Genomic DNA, 13,147 nt, shown 5'->3' on the forward strand with positions numbered 1-13,147 from the left:
GTATGCTTTATTTCCTGTTTTTGCTAGATGTGTCAGCAGTGCTAAAGACGTGGTTTACTTTGTGTTCTGAGTCAGACGCTATCAAAATGTCATCCACATAAACTAGTATCTGTGAGTGGGATGGTATTATGAAATCAGACAGACAATTAGTGATTGCCTGCATAAAAAGGGTATGGCTGTCACAGAAACCTTGTGGTAATCTAGTGTAGGTGTATTTTTTACCTTGATATGTAAACCCAAACCAGCCTTGGGAGCCCTCATGCACTGGTGTGGAAAAGAAAGCATTACTCAAGTCTACCACTGTAAAATATGTCATACCTGGTTTTATCTGATTTAGCAGAGTATGGGGGTCGGGGACGCATGGTGCGATACTCTCTACGGCTTGATTTATTGCCCTCAATTCCCACAACTGGGAATCTGCCTTTTTAACTGGGAAAACAGGCATGTTACATGCCGCGTTTGGGGCTTCTACTAGTATCCCTGCTTTAATCATGTCTTCTATTACAGGTTTGATCCCTTCTTCTGCTTCTGGTTTGAGGGGATACTGTTTCACTCTGGGTCTATGTGAGGTTTTAGGCTTTATTACTACTGGGTTTGCTGTTGTCATTAACCCTACATCAGTCTTTCCTTTTGACTACAAAATATCTGGGACCTGTTTGAGCTCAGGGTGATCATTTAAATCCACCATATATCATTCTGCTATTTCATTCTCACTTCCCTCTAAGTGTAACTGTGTTGTCGCATGTGTCACCCACCCCAGTTTCTTACGGAAGATACTGCTGTGCATATCTGTCTCCCATCCCCCTCCAGCTTGCTGCCACCAACTAGTGTGCTCTCCCTGCTCCACTAAGGATGCCAGATCTTTCCACTCAACTGTGCTACACTTAGCTAGCGAGACATGTGGCACCTTTCCCCTAAAAAGTTGTTGAGCTGCTTCTGATATTATCACACTGCATCCTGCCATTTGTTTCCCATCAGTGTATATTGCTTTTACAGTGATTCTTTGAGGGCCTAATTTCATTACTTTTTCAGGCCTCATCAGGTCCTGGTGTGGTTTTAAACCTAAGTGTGATATGCATCTTATCTGGCTCCTGTCTATTATAGCCCTTACTAATCTCTCTTCAGCTGTGGTCAACATTTTACCACTTAGCTGATCTGGCCTAGAGGTTGACAGGTCAAGTGTCCAGTAGTAATGTACATCCCCACTGCCCTGGTGAACCATTGTTTCAGCAGTTTCTCCTTTCCTTGCAGTTATCATTCCAATAGACATTGGAATTATTGAGATTCCAAGTTTCCAAGTATCATCATATCTCTTCTTAAAAAGTTCACAGGACATATTGGACACATTACTACTGAACCCTGGGTTGCCTCTCCCATGGATGGATCTCGGATCCATACTGGTTTAGAGATTCTATGTTTATTTAACTGTCCATTTGCAGATTTGTGAGGCATCTCCTAAAAGTAGCCTCAGTTTCCTGTCCATTTAAATGGTACGAGGAACAAAGGTGTCTGTGTCGAGTTATGAACTCATCAACATTAGTTACTGACACTCCAAGGCTCTTACAAGCTTCAGCACATTCAGACTCGGTCCATGGCCGGTAGACATGAATAGTGCGGCTGTTATCCCCGCCCACTCCAAAATGTGGGTTAGCAACCTCTACCATAGGGTAAGTGCTCACCTCATGGGATGGGTCAGGTTCAGGAGAATGACCCCCATCATCATTGCCCGCTGGGGCTGAGACACCATATGTTTTTTTGTGCTGTGTCAGGGACAGGTACATGGCTGCAACCTTTTTACTTTTTGATCTTTCTGTCTCCTTTCTTGCCTAGTCTGTCTTGGGCTCAACACTCCTCCTAGTGTCTCCCCAAACTTATCCTTCAGTCTCTCCTCCACCTCTTCATTTTCTCTCTCACGCTCTTCTCTGGCTTTCCTTTCTGCTAAGATTCTTGCTCTGTCTAATGCTTCTCTATGGTGTTGCTTTAAAGTAATTGCAGTGGATTGACCTGTGGTTTCATCCTCAGGTTTCACAACTACTGCTTGTAATATTGCTCTTTTTACCTTTTGTGCTTCTTTCCTCTTTTGAGCCTCCTCAGCCACAACTTAGCAACTGCTAACTGCAATTCCTTCTTCTGTTTAGCTTTCCCTGTTTTCCCAGCTGCACTTACAACTAATTTTTGTACAACCGTTTTACACTGACCTTCCACTAATTTGCCTTCAAACCCATATTTCTTATGCCAAGAACCTACATACTGCATGCTGCCCGGTGAAAATTCCTCCATAAATTTTTCATCCCCTTCCCAGGTAGTCTTACAGATTTTATTCCCCATTATGACAACTTTTAAGTTTGCGGTGGGCAACGTGCCTCACCCCAAACCCAGGCTTTGTGTACACAACAGGCCACAGAATTTCGTTCGCACCGCTTAGGTTTTCTTCTGTGCAGCTGCGTCCACTACTCTCACTCACACACACATACGCTCATTCACACTCTTTGTAGGCCTAACCCCCCAGGCCTATAATCCTGTAAACATCACTCACCTCAAGCCGTTGTGAGGTGCGTTGGCGACATGAATGCCGCCTCCTCCTAGGAGAAGTTACGATGGAGCTACGCGCTGCTAAAGCCGAGGCTGACATGGCATTGAAAGAGGGAACTGGTCGAGGCAGAGGAAATGCAGCGCTTGTCCGCTGCTGCTGCGGCAATATGAGGATGGAGAAACTGGTGAGAAACTGAACGTAGCCAGGAGACCTGGGGTGATTCAACCCGCATGCTGGGCAGCTGCTGCTGTGGCGATGATGGCAAAGTAGAGGAGATTATGGCTGTAACAAAGTTCTTTCTCTTCGGTAAACAGTCCAAGAACCTTGGGTTGGCCGTGGCTGTCCGAGCCACTTGTTCTTGTGCTGCCATGATTAGTGCCTCTGTGCTGTCTTTCAGTCCAGCTTTGTCCATCCACTGGTAGGATTTCTGGATATCAGCCACCTCCTCTATCTGCAGGTGGTACATACCGTGCCTGTCCTTCAATGATGGTTCCTCCTCTTCCTCCTCTGAGCTACTAGTTGTTTCGCTGTCAATGTGGATGTTGGGTATCGAAGATTCCATAGGTCCTTCACCCAATTCATGTAACAGTCAGTCATGTGTCAGTGGTCACTGATACACCATTAATTATTGTCTTTGTTACTACCAGTTATAAAAATGGCAAATCCAGTCAGAAGAATGGTAGAATTAGTGTCAAATCAAAACTCTTCCATCACCTCTGAGTAAACCATTTTTTTCCCATTCTTATTTATATACACTGTACAGACTGAAGGTGTCCTGTGGCATCAGACACCAAGACGTTGGTAGCAGATTTAAGTACTTTTAATTATTGGAATTTGGACAATTGGGCTTCCATAGAAAGACTTGTTTTTCCAACATCCCACAGATGCTCTATGAAATTAATGTCTTTCCAACCACTTTGTCTATAAAGCTTCATGGGATACCAAAGGCCTACCTTTATCAATGTCCCTACATGGTGAATATTTGCTGCTTCCAACACCTCACTTGCTGGATACAAAAAAGAAAGGAAAGAAAAATAGATGGTGATGAAGAACAAATACTCTATTAATCCCAAGCCTTTTCTCATTGTACTACTTTAACGAGAAAATTATCTGGTTTTTAACATTGTGGCCGACTGGTGTATTGTGAGAAATGCAATACTGAATGTAATATTTGAGAACACCTGGAACTAGGCAGGGCAATATGGCCAAAAATATTTATCACACACTGTAATCCCTAACAGTTGTTCTAGCTCATAACTAATAAGCTCACAACACTCAAATGTCGTTTTGTAGTTGAGCAAACTATAAAGTATTCAGGTCTGTTGACTTTTATGCAACTTTAATTGAATAGGACTCAATATTTTTTATCGAATTTGTTTGGAATGCTCAAAAAGTTTAAGAAGCATTTATTAGTGACGTTCTGGTAATGGTAAATGGTAAATGGCCTGCATTTGTATAGCGCTTTACTCAGTCCCTAAGGACCCCAAAGCGCTTTACACTACATTCAGTCAATTCACCCATTCACGCACACATTCACACACTGGCAATGGCAAGCTACGCTGTAGCCACAGCTGCCCTGGGGCGCACTGACAGAGGCGAGAGGTGGGTGGAGTCTTGTCGCTCCCTCAGGAAAGCTGAGTCAGCCATCTTGAATTTACCTTGATGCGGGGAAGATTTGGCCAGCCCGTGTGGATTAAGGGTCCCCAACTTCAAACCACCACGACCACCACCTTAATTTTTTCATCAGCGGCCCTGAATTTGGTAAGTCTAACGTGTTTGTTGTTTTGTATGGGCTCAAAATGTGGTCATAAATATTTTGTACTGGTAAATCAGTTTTGTACTTGTAAATCAGGATTTGTATGTGTAAAAAGAATTTGTGTGTGTGTAAAAAAGATTTGCATGTGTAAAAAGAATTTGTGTGTCTGTAAAAAAGATTTGCATGTGTAAAAAGAATTTGTGTGTGCGTAAAAAAGATTTGCATGTGTAAAAAGAGTTTGTGTGTGTGTAAAAAAGATTTGTGTGTGGACGTAGCCAAAAAAACACCTGCAAGTTACAAGTACGAATTTTGACCCTATTTTTCTTCCTTTCATCTGATTGGTCAATGTCATGTCAATCACAAATGTAACAATCCAATCAGAGAACAGATGGGTTTGGCTGTCAGAGGGGCGCTTTTTTGAACTGCAGGTCCTTGAAGGGAATAAATGCCCTTTTACATGCCAACCCAGCGTTTTCCTTCATCACCACGAAGGAAAACAGTCTGTGGTCGTCCGAGTTTGGTGATTTTTGTGTCACAGGTTTATGTGCTTAATACAGGGACTTCCACAGCCTTTTCAACGGTGCTGCAGACCGGGGGGGGGGGGGCAGTGTTTTGGAAATGACAGTCTTCACTACAAAGCTTTCTTCATTATGAATTAGCATACATGTTTTTATTGAACATCTGAAGAACTATCAAAAAAACCAAACTCTTGTAGAGGATATAAAATCAGAGATATAAACGACAAACACATACAAATCCTGATTTACAAGTACAAAACTGATTTACAAGTACAAAATATTTATGACCACATTTTGAGCCCATACATGCATTTGAACTTTCTGCCAAAAGCCGAAAACTTGTTATCCCTGCTGTCCATTGCTACCGGTTGTCGTATTCACCAGTAATGCACGTGCGTATTGTGAGTATACTTATTTCAATAAGTGTCCGCGTTACACAGTTAGTAGTTCACGCTGTTGAGCTATGTGTATGTTATGGCGTTATTTTTGTGCCACTATTCTGAGCGCATGTAAAAAAAAAAAATTGCAGTTGCAAGTGTTGCATTTTGAGGAGAAATTTATTTTGAGTGAAGAAAAGCTAAATTCGAGCGAACAAAATTCATTGCTGCGTGCAAAAAATGTATTTCAGTGTTTGCTATTATCCATACACACACACAACAGCAGCCCCTCTCGCTCAGTTTTAGCATTTGCGCTTGCTCGCAATGTGTTGCTTGCGCTCTGAACATTTCTGCCCGTGCGCGCTCAACTCTTTCTATACACCGTTATATTTGTGCCACAAAACCAGCCAATCACAGACTTGGATGCAAAAAAATCTGATTGGCTGCTTTGTTCTCCAGTCAGCTCGAAATGACGAAATGCAATATCCCAGAATCCATTTCGCCCAAAACTCAAATGAGGCAGTAGCGGAGGAACATAGAGTGGCGGAGTTTGAAATATTACTCTTTCTGGGTCACAAAATAAACTTTTAAGATATTTTCATGCAAGAATGGTGCTGCGTAAACTTCAAATATCTGCTCGATTTATCAAGACCTCACATATTTGCACAAGTGCTCTAAACGTTTTCGGAGTTGCCTTCAGGACTTGTAGTACACTTGATGTAAGTGTACTGGCCTCTGCATCAACCCCTTTGCCTAGCTGTTCAGTTGAATATATGACATCACTCAGAACTCAAGGAGAACCAGGGTGTATATCAGGAAGGAGGTTCAACACAGTCTTCATCTGACTTGTTTTCTCCCATATATCAACTATTGTTGAATAAGATTGCAAGAGGATTGTTACGCATAAACCAGAAAACATGAAAATAGTTGAACGATTATTTACAAAAACAAATCCGCAGATAAAAACTATCTGCCTTTTAAAATTCAAGTGTTCTTTTTTTTGGGGGGGTGCCATGTTGTGGTCAGACAAATGTTTAGTAAATAACAAAAACAAATATCTTGACATATATTTATTATTGCAAACATTTATTTAAACATATGTATTGAAACCAAACCCAAATTAAGAATATTGTAATGAATCATGATGTATCGCAATATCAAATTAAATCGTTAACATTATAATCCTAAAAGAAACGTGCAACTCTTAAAGATTCACACCTCTAATCAATAGCATGATTTGTGTCCTTGAGGGGCTGAACTCATTCTTGTATTATTTGTGTTTTGCAGTCAGCAGATGGTCCAGGCCTCACTGACACTCCTGTGGCTCTGCTGACAGTTGTCACAGATGACACTACTGATTCGGCCCTCTTCAGTCCCGAAAGCATCTGCATCGTCGTTGAGGATGAAATACTTTTGAATGGTCCCACAAATCTAGCTGACTCATTTCTCCTGCTCTTTGGGTACATCTATGCACTAGACCTACAATACCCAAAGGAAATTGAGCTTACATTCACATTTATCCAGAAGGTTGTGATGTGCCTTGAGGACAACAAACCACTGAAAGGGTGTCTACTGACGCTGAAGAATGATTTGTTTAATGAGTGAATCACTCAGAATGGACTACTTGTTGAGCTGAGTATTGAGGAAGTTGTTTTGTGTGTGTGTGTGTGTGTGTGTGTGTGTGTGTGTGTGTGTGTGTGTGTGTGTGTTTTTCCTAATCATTTGGCTCTTCTACTTCAAATTTAAGGTGAATGACTGCTCATTTTGTGGACTATTCATGTTTAATGTTCTGTTGCCTAATACCCTGATGCACTGCCTTGATGTTTGTTCCCTATGACGTACGGCAGTGGAAACCAGTACTTTTTTTTATGTATTTAAAACAAGAAAGTGAGCTGCAGCTGTCAAGGTACACTAAGTGTTAAATGCCTTAATGTTCTAATAGCTGTAATTGCTGTTAATCCTGAAAATGTTATTGAATTTTAGAATTGAGATGGAGACCCTTGGAGTCTTTTTCTTTTGTTTTATTTATGAAGCACTTTGTTATGAGTGGGCTCCGTTATTTGTGCCTTTTTAAAAGCACGTTGTGTTGAATAAAAAAAGTTGTTAAATTGTCAGTGTTGTCATTTTCATGTTTTCTAACACTTTTAGCTGATTGTAATTTACTGGGCAAACAGTTTAGAATTATTTTTAAGCGTATTTCCCACAGGATTTTAAAATATTGAAAATTTTAAGTGTTATTTGATTGATCATACTTTATTCATCCCGAGGGGAATATTTCCCACATTATAGTTTAAAAAATATCCAAAAGTTTGATTTTATTTCCCACAGTGTATGAGTTGCAATATGTAAACATTTTTGAGTGTATTTCCCACCTCAATTAAGTTGAAAAATATTGAACATTTTGAGTTTATTACTCCCTAATTATAAGTTGGGGAATGTCAACATTTATAAGTTAACATTGAGATAATTTAAGGCAACTGCAAATGTAATTTTTATTTTAAACTTAAAACTTTTAAAAACATCACTAAAAAATTGTTGTGTAATCTGTTACATGACAACTTTTGAGTTCTGTGAACTTATTAGGTTTTACAGTGCAATATAAATGTAAAAATTTGCGATAACGATATAACTGACAATATTATTGATGCTAGACAAAATACTTTACAACTCCACAACTTTATTAGTACAAAAAACCCCCCATCAATTTATGTTCACTTAAACAAGCAGCTGTTTTTTATGTGCATTAAAGCTATATAAAAATTTAAGAGTGCAAATGCTAATTCCTTGCTGACAGTTTAACCAAAAGACATTTCCAGTGGAAATGGGCTGGCATATCCTGAGCATTACCATGTATAATATCCACAAAAGTTTAAAAGAGGTGCTTTGCAACATGAAACTGCAGTGTGCCAAATAAATAAGTCAAATACGTATTTTTCACACCAAAAGGTGCACGGGATTGTAAGGCGTATTAAGCAAAACAAAACAGTCAGATAAGTCTAACTTTACTCAACTCATTGTTCTTGCTTCCTCCATTTCTGTACCATTGATCCATTAATGCTGAATTCTCTCTCAGCTGCTCTGTACCCATGTTCTACTGCGTGACTGATAGCCTTGAGTTTAAAATCCGCTTCATAAGCATGTCTCTTAACAGGTGCCATTTTGGGGTCCTTATACACACACAATACGGTAATATTATGTTGAAGCACAGTACATATTACTCTGCGAGGCTCCTGACTACGGTAGCTGTAATGCTCTGACAATCCATCAAGCGGTGGGGCTTCGTAGCTTAAGTAAGCGGAACGAGAATTAATACATAAGGGGCACCGGATTATAAATTGCACTGTCGATTATTGAGAAAGTTAAAGGCATTTAAGACAGCCTTATAGTCTGAAAATCATAAGCACTGCGCATGCGCGTTTTACTCATATTCTATCGCGATATTTCATTTTCTTATCATTGCCTAACATTGTACCGGTATTATCGGCAAAGGTATAATATGGCCCAGCCCTACCTGGAACAATACTGATCCCTTAGTCAAGGAAACGAATGCAGCCCATATAAATGTGTGTCTGTAGGGTCTATGGACTGCATTTGGTAAAAACACTTAAAATAACCAGTCCAGCAAATAAGTCCAAAGGAGGAATACCGATTGCGCAAAACATTTGGCACAAGTTTATTATTTTTAACTTAGCAAACTTAACAAACATATTCATTTTTTTCTTGCTTTTTTTTCAAAAATTTCAGTGTAGTTAATAAAACTAAAACATGTATGACAAAATATTCTCCTCCATATCCACTTCTCTGCAGAAACAAGAGTAAAGCATCATGTGCTTTGAGACAATAAGTCAAAAGAAAAAAACATTTTTACAATTATAAATGTTTCCTCCTCATATCACTCAAAAGGGAACTCCAGAGGAGAAGGAATTACACAAGTACAACAACATGTGATCACCAATTTTTTTTTTTTGACTTTTTTTTTTTTTTTTGTAGACGAGGCACACACTAGCACTCACATACAACATGATCTAAAGATAGATTAGCTGCTTTCCCACAAAAAACATTAACAAAACCAAAAAAGAGAGGCACTGGAAAAATTGCTCCATTATGCAGTCAATAAAAACAAACTTGAGACTCTTATTAAACTGAATTGGTTTTTAATTGAGTGGTTATTTTACTTATTCTAGAAAAATAAAAAAATTTTTTGCTTGTAATAAATTTTAACATTCAAAAATGCTCAGAGGCAACCTTTCTAGTGCCTATTTTGGCAGCACATAGGACATGGGAAACAACAAAACCTCTTGGGCAATCAACGTCAACTACAAGGTCAAATGTGAAATTGGAAGCACCAGTGAAGCGCAGTAGACAAGGACTGGACGATGAGCTGTGACGCCACACCAACATGCTAGGGCAAATAGGAAGAGATCTAGAAAAAAAAAATAAAAAATACACAACAGGGAGACAAACCTTGGTTACACAGTAATGGAACACAGACAGGAGAGAGAAAAGAAAGTGACAATAATCACATTTATCTTGGTGCTTTACTAAAGTCTAAAACTCAGTAGTCAGTTTCAGGGATAGAGTGAGGATGATGAGCATGCTACTGGAAACTGAGGTGGATGACAACAGCAGATTCACACATATAGAACAGCTATAAATGGGGTGCCAGCACAAAATCAGTGACAACATGCAAACAAACACGGCTAATCATGTAAGGAGACCAGAGGGTGTCACGGAGGTAGTATCTTTTTAAGCCTCATCTTTAACATTTTAGTACCTGATGTAATGTGTTGCACACATCGTCTCTTAAAGTCAGCTAACTGGAAAGTGGAACTGATGATTTTTCAACATTTATTTAAGCGAATCTGAAAATCTGCATTACTTTAAAAACTTAGACCAAATGTTTGTTGAGACAGTTAGTAGTGGTGGGCGGATCGATCCAAATATCGATTGTATCGATTAGGGATGTAAGAAAAATATCAATACAGCGAAATATCGCGATATTTCGTGCAATGATACTGAATCGATATTCAAAATCAGTGTTATCGATTTTTTTAAATGAAAAATTACATGCATTTACTGTTTTTACTTTTGTATGTTGCAATTCAAACTCCGGCCACTGGTTTGCAGTTTTTACCGCCTTTACTTTGACGTAAAAACAAGGTCTCGCGATAACTGTAGAAGCATCTAGTTTGCCAAAACCAACGAAGTAGAACAGTGGATGTGTGGCCAATTGTGCTAGCTAACTGATGACTGAAGAGGAGAGGATACAGCCGGCCCCCGCAGCTTTCAAAGCTGATGTGTGGACTTATTTTGGATTTAGGACAAAAGAAGGCAGTAAAGACTATGAGCTATGCAGTCTGTAAAATCTGCACCGCCAGAGTCAAATATTCCGGTAACACAACAAATTTACGAACACACGTGTCTAGACACCATAGCGACGTAGCATCAAATGCTAATTTTAAAACGAAACGAGGTGACCCCGCTCAACGGACAATTGAAGAAGTTAACTTTTCGAAACTACCAGCAACTTCAACTCGTGCAACAAAAATAACGCAGTCAGTACTTGTTTTTATTTGCAAAGACATGCGCCCTCTGAGTGTTGTGGAGAATAAAGGATTTCGTAATATGATTAAAACGCTGGAGCCCCGTTACACCGTTCCTTCCCGACAACACATCACGGATATCGCTCTGCCAAAGTTGTACCAAGAAGTCAACGCGACAGTGCTGGACTCCCTCAGCTCGGCAGAGACAGTTGCTTTGACATGTGACGCTTGGACTTCGAGAGCCACTGAATCATACGTAACTGTTACAGCACATCACATAACGGACCAGTGGAACCTTCATGTCAGCCATGCATGACAGTCACACAGGTGAGCACATTGCAGCGTTACTAACTGACGCTGTGGCTGAATGGGGATTGAACACAAAGGACCTTGTTGTTGTTACCGATAATGCACCAAACATGGCTCTCGCAGCTAGACTTGCAGGCATGACGCACATACAATGTTTTGCACACAGTCTGAATCTCGCCTCACAGAAAGCACTGAAAATACAATCCGTGGTGCGACTTCTCGGGAGGATCCGACGTGTAACAGCCTTTTTCAGGCGCAGCACCACAGCCAGCAATCAGTTGAAGCAGAAACAGTGCCTCCTTCAGCTACCAGCTCACAGATTGATCACGGACATAATTACAAGATGGAACAGCTCCTATGATATGATAGAACGATTTTTAGAACAGCAACCAGCCATCTGTGCAGCTCTGCTTTCTGCAGAAGTTAGGAAGAGTGAAAAAGAAATTTTCACATTAAGTGAGTCTGACATCACATGTGCAGAAGAAGTTGTCAGGGCACTCAAGCCTATGAAGGACGCCACCCTGGTGATGTCAGAGGAGAGCATGCCAACCCTGTCCATCATTGCTCCTCTTCATGCCAAGCTTGTGATGGGTGCACAAGAAAGTGTTGATGATACACCGACAGTAAGGGACATTAAGACTGCCATAGCAGAAGATCTGGGAAAGAGATATGTAAATGAGAGGGAGACACTATGGATGGCATCAACAGTTGATCCTCGGTTTAAGAACCTGCCCTTCCTGTCTGAAGCAGAGACCAGTGAGACCTATTCCAGACTGTTGGACACTGTGGTGACTGTGATAAAGAAGGAAAAAAATTTAAGTAAATAAATGAATTTATTTGGAAAAATTCAACTGAAGTTATAAGCAAGTGAATAAAGTTAAAAAAAAACGCATATTGATGACATTTGTCATTAAATGTTAGTGAAAAACAGGGTGAATCTTGGATTTGAATTTTGACTTTCTGACATTTTTCAGCAGCAAGAGAATAAGGAGACTGAGACCCCTAAAGAGACAGAGGACCTCATGTGCATTGGTGGACTTGCTCGGAGCTACGTTTGCCTCTACTAGTGACAATACTGCACCAAAATCAGAACATGATGTTGCTGCAGCTGAGATCAAGAGGTATAGAGATGAGACCCCTTTGCCTCTCACAGGAAATCCTCTCAGTTGGTGGAAGGACCATGAACAGGAATACCCTCACCTATCCAAAGTAGCAAGGAGTTTCCTATGCATTCCTGGAACAAGTGTCTCTGCAGAGAGAGTTTTCTCCTCTGCAGGAGACATAGTAAATGCACAGAGAAGTGTCCTGAGTGCTGACCATGTCGATCAGCTTGTATTCCTGCACAAAAATCTGGAAATTGAACAATAGCCACTGAGAAAACACTAAACATGTAAAATCTCTGATATGAGAATGTTTGACATTTTGGTTGAGTCTCATAAGCACTTTTTTTTTAGATGAGTAAATTCCTTTTTTCAGGTTGTACTAAAAGTGTTCCATTGATGGACACTGCAGAGCTGTACTTTATTTTAATAGCACTTTACATTGTTTGTTAATGTTTACTTGGATGGATTCTTCAAGCAATTTCATTTTTGATTTATATTTGTTTATGTTAAGGTCACATAAAAAGTGCTTTGTTTTGATGCTCCACAGAGCAGTTTTTGGATAAGTATTTTACAATCATAGTACTTAGAAAGACCTCAGTGTTACATGCTTACTTTTTTCATGTTAAAAAAAATACTTGATATTTCAGTAAAGTAGTTTTTGTTTGTTTATTTGACATGATAAGGCAGATGTTAATTTCTCCATTCATTTTGAACTTAGAGAGAGTGTTTTTGTTTCAGATGTTTCATGTCAAGCATTTAACAGTTTGGACTGTTTACTGTGAGTTTTCCTAATTAAATTCAGTCCTACTAAACACAAATATCGTCTGGCTTTTAGTATCGCAATGTATCGTATCGTCTACCCTGTATTATGATACATATTGTATCGCCAGATTCTTGCCAATACACACCCCTAGTATCGATGCCAAGTCGGCATCCGTATCGGATCGATACTAGCCTGATGAGATCGATTCTTTACTTTAAGTTCTGCTCGTTTGCAATGCTGTGGTT

At 39.8% G+C, this 13,147-nt stretch overlaps 1 protein-coding gene across 2 annotated transcripts in view; it reads right to left on the minus strand.

Moving 5' to 3' along the window:
* Positions 1-8,833: 8,833 nt before the first annotated feature.
* celf1 (cugbp, Elav-like family member 1) overlaps positions 8,834-13,147 on the minus strand; it is a 150,271-nt gene continuing 145,957 nt past the window's right edge. For both annotated transcript variants that reach the window (XM_039607849.1, XM_039607848.1), the window contains exon 15: positions 8,834-9,607. The gene's annotated coding sequence lies outside the window, so the exon portion shown is untranslated. The remainder of the gene's footprint in view (positions 9,608-13,147) is intronic.

This window comes from Oreochromis aureus, unplaced genomic scaffold (genome assembly GCF_013358895.1).
Source record: "Oreochromis aureus strain Israel breed Guangdong unplaced genomic scaffold, ZZ_aureus HiC_scaffold_60, whole genome shotgun sequence".
Taxonomy (NCBI): domain Eukaryota; kingdom Metazoa; phylum Chordata; class Actinopteri; order Cichliformes; family Cichlidae; genus Oreochromis; species Oreochromis aureus.